The sequence below is a fragment of the Oryctolagus cuniculus genome, chromosome 13 (assembly GCF_051225735.1).
Source record: "Oryctolagus cuniculus isolate XC-2025 breed Fujian yellow rabbit chromosome 13, ASM5122573v1, whole genome shotgun sequence".
Taxonomy (NCBI): domain Eukaryota; kingdom Metazoa; phylum Chordata; class Mammalia; order Lagomorpha; family Leporidae; genus Oryctolagus; species Oryctolagus cuniculus.
Window position 1 is genome coordinate 97,211,478 of NC_142879.1, and position 21,368 is coordinate 97,232,845.

At 41.8% G+C, this 21,368-nt stretch overlaps 2 long non-coding RNA genes across 24 annotated transcripts in view; one reads left to right on the forward strand and one right to left on the reverse strand.

Moving 5' to 3' along the window:
* The window catches only part of LOC103352172 (uncharacterized), a 34,430-nt gene extending 13,924 nt beyond the window's left edge, over positions 1 to 20,506 (reverse strand). For 2 of the 23 annotated variants that reach the window (XR_016219179.1, XR_016219181.1), the window contains exons 1-6: positions 11,470 to 14,631; positions 10,825 to 10,960; positions 8,996 to 9,256; positions 6,546 to 6,601; positions 2,995 to 3,145; positions 1,046 to 1,235 (exon numbers count right to left, since the gene is read on the reverse strand). This is a non-coding gene — a long non-coding RNA (uncharacterized LOC103352172). Of the gene's footprint in view, positions 1 to 1,045; positions 1,236 to 2,994; positions 3,146 to 6,545; positions 6,602 to 8,995; positions 9,257 to 10,824; positions 10,961 to 11,469 lie in introns of all 23 variants that reach the window. The other 21 variants (XR_016219175.1, XR_016219176.1, XR_011381678.2 and 18 more) reach the window with 19 other exon arrangements.
* LOC149122769 (uncharacterized) lies at positions 5,538 to 11,217 on the forward strand. Its single transcript, XR_016219186.1, has 2 exons — positions 5,538 to 5,691; positions 10,841 to 11,217. It is a non-coding gene; the product is annotated as an uncharacterized LOC149122769 (long non-coding RNA).
* Positions 20,507 to 21,368: the final 862 nt, after the last annotated feature.

A 21,368-nucleotide genomic window follows, 5' to 3' on the forward strand; every position in this document is an offset into this window, starting at 1 on the left:
AAAGGAATCAAACAGATTGGGAGTGCAAAGGATGTCCCTTGGGACCATGGGACCCAGACAGACACCATGGCTGGGGTACTCTGATTGTTTCTTTTCAAAAAATATAAATATTTATTTATATAAAAGGTAGAATGACAGGGGGGAGAGAGAGAGAGAGAGAGAGAGAGAGAGAGTTCTTTTATCAGCTAGTTCCCTCCCCAGTGGCCACAACATGCAGGGCTGGGCCAGGTTGAAGCCAGTAGCCAGGAACTCCATCCTAGTTTCTCACATAGGGGCCCGAGAACTTGGACCATCTTCCACTGCTTTCCCAGGTGCATTAGCAAGGATCTGGATTAGAAGCAGAGCGACCAGGTTTCAAACCAGCACTCCTATATGGGATATGGACATCGCAAGCATTGGCTGAGCCTACTGCACCACCGTACCAGCCCCTGATTGTTTCTTATCATAGATACTGTAGAACTACCCTCAGTACGTGGTAGGCACTCAATAATTGTTTCTCAGGGGGAGGAGAAAAGAAAGGGAAACATATCTTGCATGTGAACTATTCATTGAGAAGGTGGGAGAGGCTCTTGAGAGCTACGGAGAGATCTACCTTCCTGGCTTTAGGCTGTGGAGCAAGACATTTATTTCCTTTTCTGTTCCCATGGCTAATAATCCATTATGGACAATGTTCCTCACAGCCTTTAAGTCACTTAGTAAGAGAGGGAGATGTCATAGGCCTATGTAAGTACAACTGAAACATGTCTTTATTTAAAGTCTTTGGAATTTTCATGCTTCTGGCCAGTAGTAGTCATTCTTGGAATTGTGGAATCATGGCACATGAAGATCTTAAGGAGTGCACATGTCCTTGAAAATACTCCACGCAGAGGCTGCAACAAACACTTTCCTCCATCTGGCTGCATTGATGATGGCAGTTTTGTCATTCTTAGTCTAGAAACTCCAAGATGTTACTTGGTGATTCCTTTTTCAGGCTCTCTCTTTACATGTAAGTGATTTTAGGAGGTACAAACCAGATTACACTTTTTAAAAAGATTTATTTACTTACTTATTTGAAAGGCAGAGAGAGGGGAGAGACATCTTCCATCGGCTGGTCCACTCTCCCGATGGCCAACAGCCAGGTCTGGGCCAGGCCAAAACCAGGAGCCAGGAGCTTCATCTTGGTCTCCTACATGTGCAACAGGAGTCCGGGTACTTGCACCATCTTCTGCTGCCTTCCTAGGAGCATTGGCAGGAAACTGGATTGGAAGAAGAATAACCAGGACTCAGACTGGCACTCCAGTGGGGGATGCTGGTGTTATAAGCTACATAGCTACATAAAGCTGTGCCCTAACACTGGTCCCAGATTATATTTTAAACTGGTAATGGGTAATTTAGGGTTTTATCAATTTATAAATTTATGTCCAGAGTTACTGGGCATAGAAATTCACCTGGAGGAATTTAGGTGTTCGTGTATGTGAGGGATAGAAATGGGATCCTCAGTCAGAGAAAAAGAAATTCTTCTCAGGGAATTAGGATAGGAAAAACTCAGGCATGAGTCAACTAAGAATTGAGCTACATTTGGGAAGCAAACCAGCAGATGGAGAAGATCTCTCCCCCCACCCCCCGTGTGTGTGTGTGTGTGTTGTGTGTGTGTGTGTTACTCCCTCTTTCAAAATAAGTAAAAATGAAACTATTATATAGATAAATATTTATATGCACATACACAATGTACATATTCATGTGGCCAAAAAAGTTTATTCGGAGTTATTTATGTGTACTCAGCTTCCTAGATGGAAAACATCTGAAACTTTTTTTTTAATTCCTTTAACTAATTTCCTATTACAGTTTCAGTCAGGGTCTGGGTTATGTCTGAGCGTAACCATAGTTACATAGCACCTCATTGTACAGAACAGAGGACTGAATGGTAGATAAAACAGAGAAGTTTGTTGAAAAGAAGGAGCAGTGTCTTATCACTAACTAAGAGTTGAAGTCTGAGATGGGGCCCCATCAACACAGATGCAAAGCAGATGATTCACAAGAGTCCAACAAACAGTAGGGTGCCCCTAGCACCCAACTTTGGGAAGACAATGCTTGGGTATCTGTGGTAAAATTAAACCGGGGGGTTGGAAGGGCAGGTATGGGGGAAGAACCACCATGTTCCTAAAGCTGTACCTATGAAATATGTATTTATTAAATAAAATCTTTCTTAAAAAAAGATATAGATTGACAAAATGGATTTTTTTTTTAAATGACCTAACTCTATATTGTCTAAGAGAGACTCAGTTTAAATCTAAGGACACAAAGAAGTTGAAAGTGAGAGGGTGAAGATATTTCACAAAAACAGTAACCGAAAGAGCTGATATGCCAATATCAGATAAAATAGACTTTAAGGCAAAGGCCGGCCAGTGGGGCTGGGAGTCTGTGGGCCCCTTCAGACTTAGGTAGAATGTCCTTCATAAGCAGGCTGCCAGCTGTGGCTGGAAGCCTGTCTCCAGGCCAATGGGCATCTACCCCACTAATAGCTTCTTGTGCTGCACGTGTGACCTTGCAGCTTTAAATCACACCCAGGGTGGGGGCAATCTTTCACTCACAGCTGGTAAGGGAAGGGTCTGAGCACCCGGGGAGAGTTGGACTGGCTCCAAGAGATCCTGGCTATCTTGTGTGATCTTGTGGTTTTAAACTATGCCTTCAAGTTAGTTGCAATCTTCCAGTCAGAGCTAGCAGAGGAGGGGGCTGAGCCCCTAAGGAGACAGTCTCCAGGAGGCTCCCACAATCTCCTTGAGCCCCAAGCCAATCAACATATGTATGTGAAACTCCCCTATCCAATGGGCACTCCCAACAAGATACCCCAATGAACACACACCAGGACACTTCCTCAAAGCCAGTGTCCCACTCGGACACTCCTCTTGATCTCCTCTCGGATCAGGTGTTTTCTATGTCGCTTGCCAATCAAATAAAAAAGTTTCTGCCTCTTAAAAAAAAAAAAGAAATTAAACCAAGTTTGAGTTCACATACGTGGGGAGCTCGGGACTCAGCAGGGAGGACTGAAGGACGAACGCTGCTCCTTCTTCTCCAGCCAAAGGACGAGAGACCACTGGAGGCTCTGAGCACAGAGGGAGCAGTGGGTGACCCAACAGGACCATCAAAGACACCAGATCCAGAAGTCCTGAGAGGAGGGGACATTTCTTTCTGTTGGGAGAGACCCTGCCTCCTCATTTCATAGGATTCTTCCAGAGCTAAGACTGGCTGAAGGGAGGGTGCACCTGTTTTTCATGAGCTGCTAAACCCAGCCCTACCCAGACCACTCATATGACCCCAAGGTTGTACAGTAGAGCCTGGACATAAGAGTCAAGGCAGGAATTCTGTTATTGATTTTACTTTGTACTGATATATTAAGATGCATCTATTTTCTAATAAATGGATCTATTTCTGCTAAATCGTTTCTTTTGAGAAATATTTTAACAGCACAGCTTTTTGTTAAAATAGGACTGCTAAATTATATCACCATCAGATCTTTCTAGCCTAATGAGCTACAAGAAACCAGAGCCAATTTTAACTTTTCTGAAAAGCATTTGTAGTTGGGTAGGGAACAGAAGCAAAGGGGGATCATTCAAACCTACTCTAAACTCATTTTTATCTGATCCAATAAAGCATATATTTAGATGTGTACCACCACACTCCAGCATCAAAAATAAGTGATATATAGAAGTGATTAGAGGAGGTTTTGAGGGCACAACCAGTAACATGAAGTAACCCAAATGCCCATATTCTCCTGCAACATTGGATTCTTTCTCCCAGCTGACACCCACAGCCTTCTGGAGAGCACCCTATAATCACTGGCAGAGCAAGACATGGTTAGGGCACAGTTTAAAACCTCCTTCACAGCTCCAGCTACTTGACACATGTCAAGTGGGCTGGTCACATGTTGTCCAAAAAGGCTGCATATGCTCTGAATGTGTGCCCAATGTACAGCACCATGTCTCTCGTGGATAGAGGGAATAAGGTTGGAACTGGATATGGCAGCACTCACTACTACTCCTAGTTCCCTGTACTAAGACTTGCTTCTTTGTTCATTTATTTTTGAAATTTTTCCCTTATTTAGTTTTTCTTTTATTTGAAAGGCAGAGATACAAAGGGTCAGACATGTCTTCTATCCTCTGGTTCGCTCTCCAAATGCCCACAACAGGCAGGGCTGGGACAGGCTGAAGACAGGGGCCTGGAATGCAATCTGGGTCTCCCATGTGGATGGGAGGTACAGAAGTACAGGAGCCATCTTCTGCTGCCTCCAAGGGTGCACATTAGAAGGAAATTTGGTCTTGTACACCAATATGCATCCTGCTAACTTAGAAGCCTTAGCTTCAGTGGGAGGAATGTGTCTATCAAGAGACACAACATTGATTCCATTGAAGTGGAAGTTAAGACTGCAACCTGGTCACACAGGGATTCTGATGTCTCTGAATAAACAGGTAGGTAAGGGAGTTACTATGCCTGCCTGGGTGATTGATCCTCACTACAACGAGTAAATTGGATACTATTCCACAATGCAAGTAAGGATGAGCATGTCTGGAATACAGGTGATCCTTTATGGTATATGTTAGTATTACAATACCCTATGATTAATAGAAAAGTACAAAAACCCAGTCCAGTGCTGCTACTATTGTCCCAATGGGAAGAATCCCCAAGGCTCTTGGGAGATTAAGATTTTGGTCATGGGGGCCAGCATTGTGGTGTAGTGGGTTAAAATGCCACCTGCAGTGCTCACATCCCATATGAGCACTGGTTCAGGTCCTGGCTTCTCCACTTCTGATCCAGCTCCCTGCTATGGCCTGGGAAAGCAGTGAACGGCCCAAGTGCTTGGGCCCCTGCATCCATGTGGGAGATGCAGAAGAAGCTCCTGGCTCCTGGTTTCAGTCTTGCCCAGCCCTGGCTGTTGCAGCCATTTGAGGAGTAAGGCAGCAGATGGAAGATTCATTCATATTTCTCTCTCTCTCTCTCTGCCTCTGCCTGTCTTTCTGCATTTTACCTTTCAAATAAATAAGTAAATCTTTAAAATAAAAAAGCTTTTTGTCATGCAGTCAGGTAAGGAACTATGACCAGCTGAGATACTTGCTGAAGGCAAGAGGAATACAGGATGAGTGGTGGAAGAAATAACAGCTATAAGCAGTTGCAGGAACTTTGCCAGTTACAGAAACAAGGACTATAATTGTGATGAGTATTCCTCTCTATTTTTTGTTTGCAAGATAACCATATCACATTAGGTGTGATCATGACTCGATGTTTTCTTTTATCTGGAGACAGAATGTGATTTAAGAAGATGATTATGGATGACAAGTTGACAAGGGGTGGACTTACAATGCTTTACTTTAGTACCAACTCGATGGGGGCTGAGTTGCCCAGACATTTGGTTAAACATTTTCTGGGTGTGTTTCTGGGTTATTTTCAGATGAGATTAACACTTCACTCATTAGACTCAGGGATGTGCATGGCCTTCTCCCATCATGAGTAAGCCTCATCCAATGACCTGAAAGCCTAAATAGCATAAAAAGCTAAGTAGGAGAGAATTTGTCCTATCTGCTTGAGTGTCTGTGAGTGGGGACATCAGTCCTCTGCCTTCCGACGCAGACAAGGACTGGGTGTCCACCCTTGGCTCTCCTGAGTTTTCAACTTGCAGGCTGCAGATCTTTGCCCTCCCAGCCTCCTTCATCACATGAGGTAACTTCTTTTTTTCAGGATTTATATAATTTTTGAAAGGTTTTGTGTGTGTGTGTGTGTGAGAGAGAGAGAGAGAGAGAGAGAGAGAGAGAGAGAGAATCTTCCATCTATTGATTCATCCCCCAATGGCCACACTTACTGTGTGTTATTTCTTTACCAAGGATAGCCACACTGGGATGAGGGCTTCACCTTATGGCTTGGGAAGGACACAGAATTCAGTTCAGAACACTGGCCAAGCTAATTAATAGAATACCATCAATCAACAGAGAAAACTCTGCCAAAAATGAGTGTAAACATAATATCAGAGCAGCCAAAAACATAGAGAAAGGACTGGCAGCAATGAACAAATAAGGAAAATATAAATTGGATGGAAAAAACTTTTTGCGTCCCTGATATGGCTGGAATAGAATATGGCTTCTGAACTCATGCAGATGGTAAAGTCCCAAGTCTTGGGTTGATGGCACTAAGAGGGAGGAGGTTTGATTTAGTTATGGTGTCTAGGAGGTGGGTCTAGTTGGAGATCCTTAGGTCTTTGGATGCTTGACCATGTTAGGGAGTTTTCTTGAGTTGGTTATAAAAAGCTGGGTCAGGCCTAGTTGCTGTTGTCTGCCTCCTGGCCCACCTTGTGATCCTTGCTCTAAACAAACTCCACCATTGCCACACTCCAGCCTCACCAGATGGCAGGACCAATGGGGGCCCACCACATTGTAGGCTGCAAATCTCCAAGACCCGTAAACTAAAATACACTTTCTTCCTTCATAAATAGCCAGTGTTAGATGTTTTGATATGCTAACGAAAGCTAACCGCACCGGTGACTAATCACAAGAGACCGTTTGAGGAGGCTAAGCACGTACCTCTAATGCCCCGTGCCATGCGAGCTCTCCAAGAGACTCAGAAGCTCTCACACATCCTACCAGGAGAAATAAAGAAATGTAGTCTCACACTACCACTGGTTAATAGTTAAGTAAGTTGGGGCTGGCGCCATGGCTCAGTTGGTTAATCCTCTGCCTGTGGCACCGGCGTCCCATATGGGCGCCGGGTTCTAGTCCCGGCTGCTCCACTTCCAGTGCGCTCTCTGCTGTGGCCCGGGAACGCAGTGGAGGATGGCCCAGGTGCTTGGACCCTGCACCCACATGGGAGACCAGTAGGAAGCACCTGGCTTCTGGCTTCGGATCAGCACAGCGTCAGCCGTAGTGGCCATTTGGGGCGTGAACCAATGGAAGGAAGGCCTTTCTCTCTGTCTCTCTCTCTCTCACTGTCTATAGCTCTACCTGTCAAATAAATAAATAAATAAAATAGTTAAGCAAGTTAATCATATTGTGACAAATGCTCCCGTAGGAATTAAACAGATCAATAAAAAAAAAAAAAAAGTGGCTACAAAAGTCTCCAGTATTAATGGACGTTTCCGTGAGGAGGTAACTTTTTGAACACTCAATTAATTGTGTGAACAGCCAGGAGGAAAGCATTCTAGGCAGGGGGATCAGAAATGAGGTTAAAAAAAAAAAACAACCAGAAATACCAACAAAAAAGAACAGACATCCTTGGATTTCTGAGAGGAAGGACTTGAAGTCTGGGAGTCTAAAGGCAAAGAGCTATGGAATGAAGTTGGATAGGTAATAAACAGGGATCCCGCAGGCACTTACATCAGAGTGAGAAGCTCATATTTTACTGTGAGTGGAATGAACAGCACTAAGGTGTTTTAGGCACAGGGACACAATCATATTTATGTGTCTTCAACACTCAACTTCTGTTTCCCCCCAAAGACTATGAGTATTAACCTTTCACTTTGAATGACCATATCACAATTCCACAGATATTTTCTCTCATGTACCTAAGTTATTATTCCATTTTCTTTGTCTTCTATTATTTTGGTTGAGTCTGCTATCAATGTATAATCTGGTTTTCACCATGTTCTCCAGGAACAATATCATGTTCCCCTTTTCTTTTGCCCACTTTTCCTGAAATGAGCACAGGCTGCGAGACTGAACTTGGTTTTCAAATAATCATAAAGTAATGTGCTGTTTACTCAGGCCTTCTGGACAGCATGACGAGTTCTGCAAACACTCAGTATATTTTTGGGACATCTCAAATGTCAACTTTTTCCTACCGCACTGCCAACGTTACCTGCTGTGTCCCTAACACCAGAAGTTCTAGATTATCCACAAATGCTTAGCAATGTGAATACAACAAGTATCCTCTCATCAGTCATTGTTAATATTTTCTAGGTGAAGAATATTCCACAATAATTCAGAGCTACTAGCATTGTAAATAGTTCAGGATGAAGGCTTTCATCAGATATAACCTTTTCATATTTTATGTGGCAAATTTCTTTTTTTTTTTTTAATTTATTAGACAGTGACAGAGAGAGAGACAGAGAAGAGAAAGGTCTTCCTTCTGTCGGTTCACTCCCCAAATGGCTGCTACAGCCAGCGTTGCGCCGATCCGAAGCCAGGAGCCAGGTGCTTCTTCCTGGTCTTCCATGCAGGTGCAGGGCCCAAGCACTTGGGCCATCCTCCACTGCCTTCCTGGGCCACAGCAGAGAGCTGGCCTGGAAGAGGAGCAACCAGGACAGAATCCGGAGCCCATAGGGGATGCCAGCGCCACAGGCGGAGGATTAGCAAAGTTTCAAATGCTTTGTGATTAAGCCTCGTTCATCTTGGGCTTTCTGATACTGCACACTACCTATGCCCTTCTTAAACTTCAGCAAGCAATGCTCCACTTATTTAGAGATTCGGGGAGATAGAGAGATATAGACTGACAGAGACCTTCCATCTGCTCATTAATTCCCCAAACGTCTGCAGCAGGCAGGGCTGGAATGGGACTCCCCCTGGGCTGAGGATAGAGCTGGGATGCTCACCGGGCTGAGGATAGAGCTGGGATGCTCACCACACTGAGGCAGCTGCGAGTCACAGAACAGACGACCAGAGAGGAGGGTGGTAAACAACCAGCGAACTCCAGAGATCAGGGGTCAGGCCTCAGGGCTTCAGCTGCGTGCGAGGATGCTGCCCGAGGTCAAGGAAAGAACGGGCAGTGCCTGTGGCTCACACACAACTGCAAACTGCTGAGTATCACCAGCAGGGACAGAACGACCACCAGCCCCCTGCTTCCTACTGCTTGCGTCTTCCCTAAGGCTTCTTAAAGGCCTGGCCTGAAAGGATCAGACTTCCTAAATGCTTTAACTGCACCCCAGAACAAACCTCAAGGACACTTACAGAAACAAAAACCATGTATCCTTGTGTCAGGCGAAACTCACGATGTTTGGGAACCAATTAAAATCACCACATATGCAAAGAAGCAAGAATACCTGATACACTTTGTGACAAATGTTTGTAAAGCTGGGTATTTTCTTGGGTTTCCACTTGAGTAATGTCCCACAGGCTTTGTGTGCAGCATTATCTTTGTTTTTAACACTTGGAATAAGCCAATTCCAAATTTTGATTTTCAGTTCAGAATAGAAGAGAGTTCCGTCTTCTTTGACTTCATTGTTGTGAGAGAAAGTGACCCAATTACACAGCATCAGGCATAACAGTATACTGAGATTTATGTTGGACACACTCCATGATTTCTATGACATATAAGAGCATTTAAAAAGTCAGAAGAATTAATTAAAAGATAAATTTATTCTGATAGAATACATTTTGTAAAACAAGCATTTTTTATAGCATACATTTTCCATGAACTTTCTGAAGACCTCTCATATGCATGGATTTCAAAATCTTTTGCAACAAAATAACCTTATATTTTAATTCCATCTTCCACAAACTTTTGAAATACCCTCATATGGCATTGTTAATTGTATTTTGTATTTTTACCTTTTTACTTTGTCATTGTACTATTATTGATGGAAGGTAAGTCCAACATGATTGTTGATTTCTTTCTCCTTTCATGTAGACATATCATCACATGTCCAAAGGATAATTACCACTATAACTCCTATACGATTTTTAAATTATTGTTGTAATATCAGTCAGATTTGATAGACTGCTCTACCTTGAACTCTACTTCTCTAACATTCATAGTGCCATTGCTGCTTTATTTTCTGTCAACATTTTCCAGATGTGCCCTTTTATTTCCCTCTGTTTTTCAGCTTTCTATTTCATTCTGAGTTAGCTTTTTTTTTATGCAATCCAAGACTCTCCTCTTCTTTGATAGTTCTGTGTTTCTGCAGATGACCCATGAAGGGTTATAGATTTAACTGATAAACACGTAGACATTAGTATTTAAATTCCTGTAATTTCAGTAGTAGTCTCGATTAATTTTTGCTCTTTATTTGTGATATAAATATAAAACTCAGCACTGCCTTGAAGTCCAAAATAAGAATATGTATTTTTGATTGACATGTCCATTTTTCACAATGTCTCAATTCAAAGGGAACATAAATGTACAAATTTGGACAAGCACAGAAAATACAGAAAAGAAAGCCATAATAAAAATTGGACTGCACATTGTATGTTGTAGATTTCGGAAACAGGATACGCTGAACTCCGATTTTTAGGAGAAGTGAGTGCTTATATTACTGTTGTCTGATTACTCTCATTTTGTTAAAGCTTCTTTTGTATTTTCAATCACTGATTTCTTTGTGAGGCTGAATCCAACCCACAATCTCTCAGTTCCCTTCCCAATATTCTCAATCAAATATCTCTATTAACTGATATTAGATAAAGTTAGACTCTTTCATTTCTCTAATTCTCATATATTGCTGAAAATATTTGCTAGAACTATATGATATAAAATAGAAACAGAAAAAAATACAGAGACACAGAAAATGATAATTATTATTGGAGTTCACACAGGTGAATTTCCTGTTACACTTTATCATTTCTCCACAAACATGAACACTGCCAGATTTTTATAGTCTACCTGCCATTTATCCAAGGTCAGAGACTTTAAAAACTTTCTGGCTTATGAGTCCCATAAGAATTGATTGATGGACAATTAACAATACAGGCACAATGTGAACATGCCTTCCATTTCCAGTTTCTCTGGACAACATATAAGAAACCACTAGTCTTTCTCCACACAAATGTGCCACTATGTTGTGTAAATTGCTTTGATGATACTGGACACATTTGGCTAAGGATCTCAAGTGTATTTAATTTACAAGGACAGTGGGTGACAATACCCCTTGCTTACCAATCTGTGTTGCCAGGTGGGTCCCAGGATCATGGCTCACCTGGATGAGCTCCAGATAGAACAGCCGGAGGAGGTGTGCATCGTCAGTGACCAGCACGATCATGTCATTGGAGACGAAACGAAGAAGAACTGACACCTGAAAGGAAACATCGAGAAGGGTGAGGTGGAGGGAGCTTCTCTGTGTTCAGAATCTGTCCCATCAGCTCTTCCCTGCATCTGGCAAATACTCCAAGGAGGGGGTCTGAGAAGACGCACTTGAGAACAAGGCCGTGGACACTTGGGCTGCTGCCGCTGCATCTGTAATGCTCTGGAGGAAACTTGGGAAACGCTAGCCATTTTATTGAGAGCCCTTTTAGCACATCAAATATCACAACAAACCTTAGAGTCTGACAACTCACTTTGTGCTATTGGTCCATCAACTTCCTGGGCAGTGGCAAGAGTGACAGGAGTGGCCGGCGCCGCGGCTCAATAGGCTAATCCTCAGACTAGCGGCGCCGGCACACCGGGTTCTAGTCCCGGTCGGGACGCCGGATTCTGTCCCGGTTGCCCCTCTTCCAGGCCAGCTCTCTGCTGTGGCCCGGGAGTGCAGTGGAGGGTGGCCCAAGTGCTTGGGCCCTGCACCCCATGGGAGACCAGGATAAGTACCTGGCTCCAGCCTTCGGATCAGTGCGGTGCGCCAGCCGTGGCAGCCATTGGAGGGTGAACCAACGGCAAAGGAAGACCTTTCCCTCTGTCTGTCTCTCTCACTGTCCACTCTGCCTGTCAAAAAAAAAAAAAAAAAAAAACAAACAAACAAAAAAAAACAAACCAAAACAACAACAACAAAAAAGAGTGACAGGAGTGGGGGCTGGGCAACAGGCTTAGACTCTGAGCCGCAGGTAAATCTCAGGCCTGTGGTATCTGGTGCGGAGTACTCACTTCTTACTCAATACACAATAAAGAGACATTATAGTGCCCACCTCAGAGTGTAGCTGTCAGTAACCACGGTTCTGATATTTACATGCTCCACACCTTCTTCAAATGCATGCCCAGCAAGCAAGCATTACCGCTGTGGGTAGTACCGCGTGCTCAGCTGCATGAGAGACTGCGAGGGGAGGGACCCTTTCCACAGACCTCTCACTCAGCTCACTTCTGTGTCACCTACCTCACACTCATTTTGCAGGCTGTTGCACCGAGGCTTCAGTGTCGTCCTCTTCAGTATGAAAGATCAGTTCTTGGTACAGCAGAGATCAGATGCCAAGTACACTTTTCCTGGTGAGCTTACTCAGATGGAATCTAAGACCCATTGACCTCTGGCTTGTGTTTAGTGCCACATAGAGGGTTGAATAGTTAGCAAACTCATCAAGCTCTCTATTGGAAAAGAGTTCTACTCCAAAAGAATTTACAACTCTAATTTCCTCAAGGAATTGAGAACTTGTTTGTCTTGGAAAGATAGACTGGTGACCTTGAAATTATTTTGTAGTTCTAAAAAGCTGAGAGCTTAATATGAATATAATAATTGACTAAGAATTGACAAGAAGAATTGACGATGAGATGATAAACCAGAATTAAATATGTTTTATCTACTACATGTTGTCTAAGAAGGAGAATGACCCATTTAGTAAAAGGAAGCTCCCAATAAAGCAGGCCCAATGCCCATTTCTTCCAGGTCCTTTTTCTGAGACCTGTTCTCGTCACCCTTTATACAACTCGGCAGAACTGGAAGAGAAAGACACCATGGGAGTAAGAAGGGCAGCTCTGAGACGTCTCCAAGCTGAGCTGGGAATTCCTCAGGACCAGTACCACACTACTGCACATATAGACATAAAAATGAACTTTGAGATCTGCTTAACCATTTCAATAATCCAGTTTTAGTTCTTACAGGCAAATGATGCTATGTTTTCATCTTTTAATTAAAATGCGATTACACAAGCAGTGAACAACAGACATCCACATCCAGTAATACATGTCTGCTTCCTACATAGAACAGCAGCAAGTCTGACTCACAGAATAGCTGTGACACAAACCACAGTCTTATAATGTAAGAGTTTCTCTTAGCACCATTCTGAAAGGAAAAGATCCTTGATGAAACTCACATGTAAAACTCCGCAGAACTTTCTTTAGCCTTCTCATGTGATCTGTCTCTAGAATTCTTACTGTGTTCTCAAAGAATGAAGTGGACAAGATCAAGAATTGTAACTTCTTCATTATGATCTACCCAGCACTTCATTAAAGCTTGGAAAAGCATGTGACACTCAGGGGCACAGCATATGTCTTCTGAATGCAAACAAAAAGAATGAGCTGTTTTCTGTGTAAAATCTTTTCTCTAAGATGGAATTCATGCTGGATCAATTTTGTCACAGATTTCCACAAACGATGTAATTTTTATGAAAGGATTTTAGCACAAGTGTACTTCAGATGACATCTGGGGAGACCTTGAGATTGCCTGTCTTCTGTTTGTAAGGAAAAACCTCACAGTGAGCCCAGATCCCACAGAAGTCAAAGGCTACCACTACATGACCCAAGAGGAGCTGTGGGAGCTGCTGTACAGGGCAGCCCAGGGACAGGTGAAAGTGACCCCATGGTTTAGGATCATTGCAGAAGGCTTTCTGTTCAAGTGGTGGGATCATTTGCATGACATCTTCCCACACGTGGACCCTGACAAAATATAGGGTTGTAAAAACACGTGGGAATGTAATGTTCAAAATAATGAGTCATCCCAAACCTATGGTTCAAATGCATACATTCAGATGACGGTGTGGTAGCAGAAATTGAGTAGTGCAATCCTTTAGCCAATTTATTTTAGCTTAAAGTTTGATTTCAGTGTTTTACCTAAGTGCTCAGTTATTTTCCTCCAACTCTTAACATTTTTCAATTATTTCTATAGAAAATATCATTTTTCTGCTAAAAGTCTCCCTCTAATGGTTTCAATTTCCTACAGTATGGGTAGTCCTAGCCCATTCTAGGTGTAGACACAGGCTCTTGTAAGGGCCATTGCTCTGCATGTCCCCTTTCTGCCTGGTGCTTTGATCATTTATTCCTGGAGAATTTCTCCCACTAAGAATTATGCTATGGGGGACTGCATTGTGGCATTGCGGGTAAAGTTGCCACCTCTGATGCCAGCATCCAATATGGGCAGCAGTTCGATCCAGCTACTTGCTAATGTACCTGGGAAAGCTGTAAAGATGACTCAAGTGCTTGAGCCCTTGCACCTAAGTGGGAGATTCAGAAAAAGTTCCTGATTCCTGCTTTGGCCTGGCACAGCCCCAGCTGTTGTGGCCATTTGGGAATGAACCAGCAGATGAAAGTTTCTCTCTGTCTGTTCTCCCTCTGTAATTCAGCCTTTCAAATAAAATAAATAAAATCTTTTTTGAAAAAGGAATTATGCTATATGATGGTGATACACACGAAAGATAAGCAAATCTTTGTTAGTATTCTTGGTTTTATAAGTTTCAGAAAAATGTTATTTACCATGCAATACCTTAAGTCAAATAATTATGATTGATTCTTGTTTTGTTTTTACATTAACCAATACTAACAATACAAAATAGACACATATCATTGAACAAATTAAAATAATTTAGAAAAAATATGGTTTGTTTTATTCAAGTTAGAGTAAGAGGTGAATCTTATTACTAAAATATTATGTTTTATTTGTTAGAATGTTTAGTGTTCATGATACAACATCTAGAAATCATAATCTTGATTATTGAAAATATGTAAAATCTTTTTTGTAAAGATTTCTTTTTATTTGAAAGTCAGAGTTACACACAGAGAGAAGCAGAGGCAGAGAGAGATAGAGAGACAGGTCTTCCATCCACTGATTTACTCCCCAGTTGGCCACAAGGACTGGAGCTGGGCTGATCCGAAGCCAGGAGCCAAGAGCCTCTTCTCGGTCTCTCACATGGGTGCAGGGGCCCAAGACCTTGGGCCATCGTCTACTGCTTTCACAGGCCATAGCAGAGAGCTAGATCAGAAGTGCAGCAGCCATGACTTGAACCAGCACCCATATGGGATGCCAGCACCGCAGACATCGGCCTTAACTGCTATGCCACCGCACTGGCCTCCAAAAATATGTAAAATCTTGAATCAACAGAAAATTCTCCCAAGAATTCTTTCAATTCATTGACTTTCTAAATAAATCTTGATTAATAAAACAACTACTTTTATTCCAGTGTGTATTTAGTCTTTTGCTATTTGTAAATGTATTTGATCATTTTCTTTAAAATAAATCAAAATTAAATGCAAGTTATATAATTCTTCTTTCATGCTTGATGGGCCATCTTGGGATAATGTGCCTGGGAAAGCAGTAGAGGATGGCCATGTTCTTGGGTCCCTGCACCCACATAGGAAACCCGAAAGAAGCTCCTGGGTCTTGGCTTTAGATTAGCTCAGTTCCAGCTGTTGTGGCCATTTGGGGAGTGAACTAGCAGATCAAAGACCTCTTTCTCTGTCTCTACATGTCTCTGTAAGACTGCCTCTCAAATAAATAAAATAAATCTCTTTAAAAAAAAAGAATAAAACTCAACCATTTGCATCAAAATGGATACAACTAGAGGACATCATGTTGATTGGAATTAGCCAGACACAGAAAGACAAAAACTGAATGCTACCTTATGTGAAAACTAAAATTTTAAAAACAACGAAAGAAAAAAAAAAAAAAGAATGAACTGTCTGTGTGTATCTGTATTGCCACAAATACAGTTTTGTAAAAGTTTGCCTTATACCTTTGTGAAGCCCATGATTAAGAGTGTTATACGACTGTAGTTTTAGTGCTCTGTGATTGCTTTAAAATTTACAATACATGGGTGAAGTGGTCATTTTTCCATTCGATTGCTGTTTATAACCATGACTCCACCAAGCAACTATTGGAACTCAAAGAAGAGTTTGGTAAAGTTACAGCTTATAAAATCAACACACAAAAATAAACAGCCTTTGTACACAAAGACAATGCCATGGCTGAAAATGAACTTCTAAGATCAATCGCAATCACAATAGCTACAAAAAAATTCAAATACCTTGGAATATATTTAACCAAGGATGTCAAAGATCTCTATGATGAAAATAACAGAACATTAATGAAAGAAATAAAAGAAGATATAAAAAGGGGGAAAAACTTCCATATTCATGGATTGGAAGAATTAATATCATAAAAAATGTCCATTATACTAAAAGTAATTTACAGATTAATTGCAATAACAATCTAAATACCAAAGACATTCTTCTCAGATCTAGGGAAAAAAAAAAGCTGAAATTCATTTGGAAACACAAGAGACCTCAAATAGCTAAAGCAATCTTATACAACAAAAACAAAGCCGGAGGCATCACAATGCCAAATTTCAAGCCACACTACAAGGCAGATACAATCAAAACATCCTGGTAATGGGACAAAAATGGATGGACAGACCAATGGAACAGAATAGAAACATCAGAAATCAATCCAAGCATCTACAACCAACTTATATTTGACCAAATAGCTAAAACCAATCCCTTGAACAAGGACAGTCTCTTCAACCAGGGGTGTTAGGAGGGGCCTGCGCCGTGGCTTACTTGGCTAATCCTCCATCTGCAGTGCCAGCATCCCATATGGGTGCTGGTTCTAGTCCTGGCTGCTCCTCTTCCAGTCCAGCTCTCTGCTGTGGCCTGGGAAGGCAGTGGAGGATGGCCCAAGTGCTTGGGTGCCTGCACCCACATGGGTGACCAGGAAGAAGTGCCTGGCTCCTGGCTTCAGATTGGCACAGCGCTAGCCATAGCAGCCATTTAGGGGGTGAACCAACGGAAGAAAGACCTTTCTCTCTGTCTCTCTCTCTCTCTCACTGTCTAACTCTATCTGTCAAATGGAAAAAAAAAATGGTGCTGGGAAAACTGGATTTCCACATGCAGAAGTATGACACAGTACCCCTACCTTTCACCTTACACCAAAATCCATTCAAAATGGATTAAAGACCTAAATCTATGACCCGATACAATCAAATTATTATAGATCATTGGGGAAACCCTGCAAAACATTGGCACAGGCAAAGAGTTCTTGAAAAAGACTCCAGAGGCACAGGCAATCAAAGTCACAATCAACAATGGGATTATATCAAATTGAGAAGCTTCTGTACTGCAAAAGAAACACTCAGCAAACTGAAGAGGCAACTGACAGATTGGGAGAAATTACTGCAAACCATGCAGCTGATAAAAGATAATAACCAGAATATATAAAAAGATCAAGAAATTCCACAACAACAAAACAAACAACCCAGTTAAGAAATGGGCAAAGGACTTAAACAGACATTTTTCTAAAGAGGAAATCCAAATGGCCAGCAGACATTTGAAAAAATGCTCAGGATCACTAGCTGTCAGGGAAATGCAAATGAAAACCACAGTGAGGTTTCACCTCACCCCCATTAGAATGGTTTTCATACAGAAGTCAACAAACAACAAATGCCAGCAAGGATGTGGGGGAAAAGGCACCCTAATCCACTGTTGGTGGGAATGCAAACTGGAAAACCACTATGGAAATCAGTTTGGAGATATCTCAGAAATCTGAATATACTCCTACCATACCACCCAGTCATCCCACTTCTGGGAATTTACCAAAGGGAAATAAAATCAGCAAATAAAAGAGTTATCTGCACCTCCATGTTTATTGCAGCTCAATTCACAATAGCTAAGACATGGAATCAACCTAAATGCTCATCAACTGAAGACTGGATAAAGAAATTATGGAGGGGCCGGCCATGTAGCACAGCCGGTTAACGCCCTGGCCTGAAGTGCCAGCATCCCATGTAGGCACCAGTTCGAGTCCTGGCTGCTCCACTTCCAATCCAGCTCTCTGCTATGGCCTGGGAAAGCAGTAGAAGATGGCCCAAGTCCTTGGGCCCCTGCACTCACGTGGGAGACCTGGAGGAAGCTCCTGGCTCCTGGCTTTGGATCAGTACAGCTCTGGCCATTGTGGCCAACTGGGGAGTAAACCAGCGGATGGAAGACCTCTCTCTCTGTCTCTACCTCTCTCTGTAATTCTTTCACATAAATAAAAATCAATCTTTAAAAAAATAAAGAAATTATGGGATATGTACTCTATGGGTTACCACACAGTGGTAAAAAAAATAAAATGAAATCCGGTCATTTGTAACAAAATGGATGCATCTGGAAAACATCATACTTAGTGAAATGAGCCAGTCCCAAAGGGAAAAATACCATATTTTCTCCCTGATTTGTGATAACAGAGCACCTAAAAAGGAAACCTTTAGAAGTGAAATTGATACTATGAGAAGCGATGACTTGAACAGCCCTTGTCTTAATTTTCAAGGAACAGTTTTTTTTTTTTCCTTCTTAATACCATTGGTTGAACTCTTTATGTACCATAGAATTAATTGTATGTGTATAAAGTCAATTGAAAATAGATCCCAATAAAAAATAAAGAGTGAGAATAAGAGAAGGAAGAGCTGTATAGTTCTGAATACATTCCTACGGACTTACTTCTAAGGGTAAAGCTAACCATAAACAGAAAAAAAAATAAAAGGAGACAGAGTGTTAAGTATTGTTGACATCCATACAAATGAGTTTTCTCTTACACTTTATCATTTCTCCAGAGACATCAACCTACTGTGACTCATTTTTTACAACTAGCCAATTTTTCAGTGTCAGAGACTTTCAAAGTCCTCTAGTATGGGTATTATTTATAGGGATTTATTGATCAACAACAAATAATAAAAGACAGAATGAGAACATGTCCTCTACTTTCAATTTCTTGACAGTATATATGAAACTATTAGTCTTTCTCACATAAAAATATCCCACTGCCACTTTGTGAAAATTGCCTTGTTGATATAGGACAGATTTGGCTAATCTTCTCTTATATTTTTAATTTATGAGAATGGTGGATAACAATACTCCTTCTTCACTAACCCGTTTTGCAGGCATGTCCCAGGTAAGCATGGTCCACCTAGATGGGCTCCCAGACAAAAGAGTTGGAGGAGATGTGCATCGTTACTGACCAGCACGATCGGGTCATTGGAGCCGAAACAAAGAAGGACTGCCACCTGAACGGAAACATCGAGAAGGGTGAGGTGGAGGGAGCCTCTCCTCTGTGTTCAGAATCTGTCCCATCAGCTCTTCCTTGCATCTGGCAAATGCTCTGAAGGGGGTGTCTGACAAGATGCATTTGAGAACAAGACCGAGGGCATATAGGCTGCTGCTGCATTTGTAATGCTTTGAAGGGAGCTTAGGAAATTCTGATTACTTCATTGTGAGCCCTTTTAGCACATCCATTGTCACAACAAACCCAAACCCCAGGGCCTGACAAGTCACTTTGTGCCCCAGCTTCTTCGATGGCCTGGGCAGTGACAAGAGTAAATGCAATGGGGTCAAAGCAACAGGCTGCATGTGGGCCAGGCCTAAATCTTAGACCTGTGTTGCCTGGTACGATTTACTCACTCTACTTGCTAGTGTTCTTGCTTACACAATGGAGAGATATGACACTACCCAACTCAGGGTGTTTCTGTGAATAACCAAGGCACTGAGTATCTACTAGTTCACTACCTGCATCAAATGAATACCCAGGAAGGGTCACCTGCTGTGGGCGGTGCAGCACCCTTAGCTGCATGCGAGAGTCAGAGGGAAGAAAGGGACCATTTCCACCCTGGTTTACTTCACCTGTGTTACCTAACACTGAGGAATGTTGCACACACATTTCAGTGTCCTGTTCAATATGTAAAATCAACTCTGGGTACAACAGAGATATGACACTAAGTTCAGTTTTCCTGGTGACCTTACTCAGTTGACATCCAAGGGCCATAGACTTCTGGCTTGGTTTGTGTTTTAGAGACAGGAAAAGGGCAGACTTGAAAAAGCCCTCTTTGGGAAGTCTCCAACAGAAACTGGAAGGACGTTAAATTCTTGCTAATTATACCTGGAATTTATTCAAAGAATTGGGAACTTATTGGTCTTAGAAATACAGGTATAGTCCAGGGGATTCCAATCCAAACCCATCAAGGTGGCATGTACCAATGCCATCTCACTAGTCCAAGTGATCAATTTCAGTTCACAATTGATCATAATGAAAGGACTAAGAGTCAAAGGGAGCACATAAACAAGTCTAGTACCTGCTAATACTAACCGATGGAATAAATAAAGGGGAGAGTGATCCAACATGGGAAGTGAGATACTCAGCAGACTCATAGAATGGCGGATGTCCTAAATAGCACTCTGGCCTCAGAATCAGCCCTAAAGGCATTCGGATCTGGCTGAAAAGCCCATGAGAGTATTTCAGGCATGGAAAGCCAAGACACTCTGGCAAAAGATCTCTGCGAGTGAGATCCCAGTGGAAAGAACAGGTCTTCAAAGAAGGAGGTACCTTTCTCTGAAGGGAGGAGAGAACCTCCACTTTGACTATGACCTTGTCTAAACAAGATAAGAATTGGAGAACTCAGAGGGCTTCCATAGCCTTGGAAACTCATGACCGGAGCATAGGGAGACTACTGATGCCATAGACAGGAGTGTCAATTGGTAAAGTCAACAACAGGAGTCACTGTGCACTTACTCCTCATGTAGGATCTTTGTCCTTAATGTGCTGTGTATTGAGATTTAATGCTATAACGAGTACTCAAACAATATATTTCACTTTGTGTTTTTATGGGGGTGCAAACTGTTGAAATCTTTACTTAATGCACACTAAACTGATCCTCTGTAAAAAAAAAAAAAAAAAAAGAAAGAAAGAAATTATCAACTCCCAACTTGACTCTCACTGGGATTAAACATGACAATAGGTCTGCTCTGATTTCATCATCATTTAAAAAAAAAATCATCTATTATTTCTCACTTTATGTTTCTGTGTGAGAGCAAACTGTTGAAATCCTTACTTAATGTATACTAAGCTGATCTTCTGTATATTAAGATAATCGAAAATGAATCTTGATGTGAATGGAGGGGGAGAGGGAGTGGGAGGGGGGAGGGTGGTGGGTGGGAGGGACGGTATGTGGGGGAAGCCATTGTAATCCATAAATCGTACTTTGGAAATTTATATTCATTAAAAAAAAAAGAAATACAGGTATAGGGACTTTGAAATTATCTTGCAGATCTAAAAGAAAACTGGGAGTCTAATGTGAACAATATTTAACTAAGAATTGAAAAGAATTGGTAATGAAGCGATAACTGAATTAATTGTTTTAGCCATTAAGTGATGTCTAGAAGAAAGATTACCTGTTTTTTACTAAGCAGTAATGTATTACTTACAATAATTGCTCATTATTTCAAGAACATTTTACTGACTCTTGCTCTGGTCACCTATTATATAATCCAGAAGAACTGGAAGAAAAAGACACCAGGGGAATTAAAGCAGCAGCCAGGAGATGTCTGCAGGATGAACTGAGAACTCCACAGGACCAGGTACCCACCTATGGCACATAAACATAAAAGTAAATGAGTTTTCTGATATGTTGACGCATCTCAAGTATCTACTTTTAGTTCCAGCATGCAAATGATGCTGTGTATTCATTTCATTTGATTACTATTAATTGAGCAGTGGACAGTGGACAACAGGGTGTCTACTTCCTGTAACCAACAGCCTTCTTGTAGAA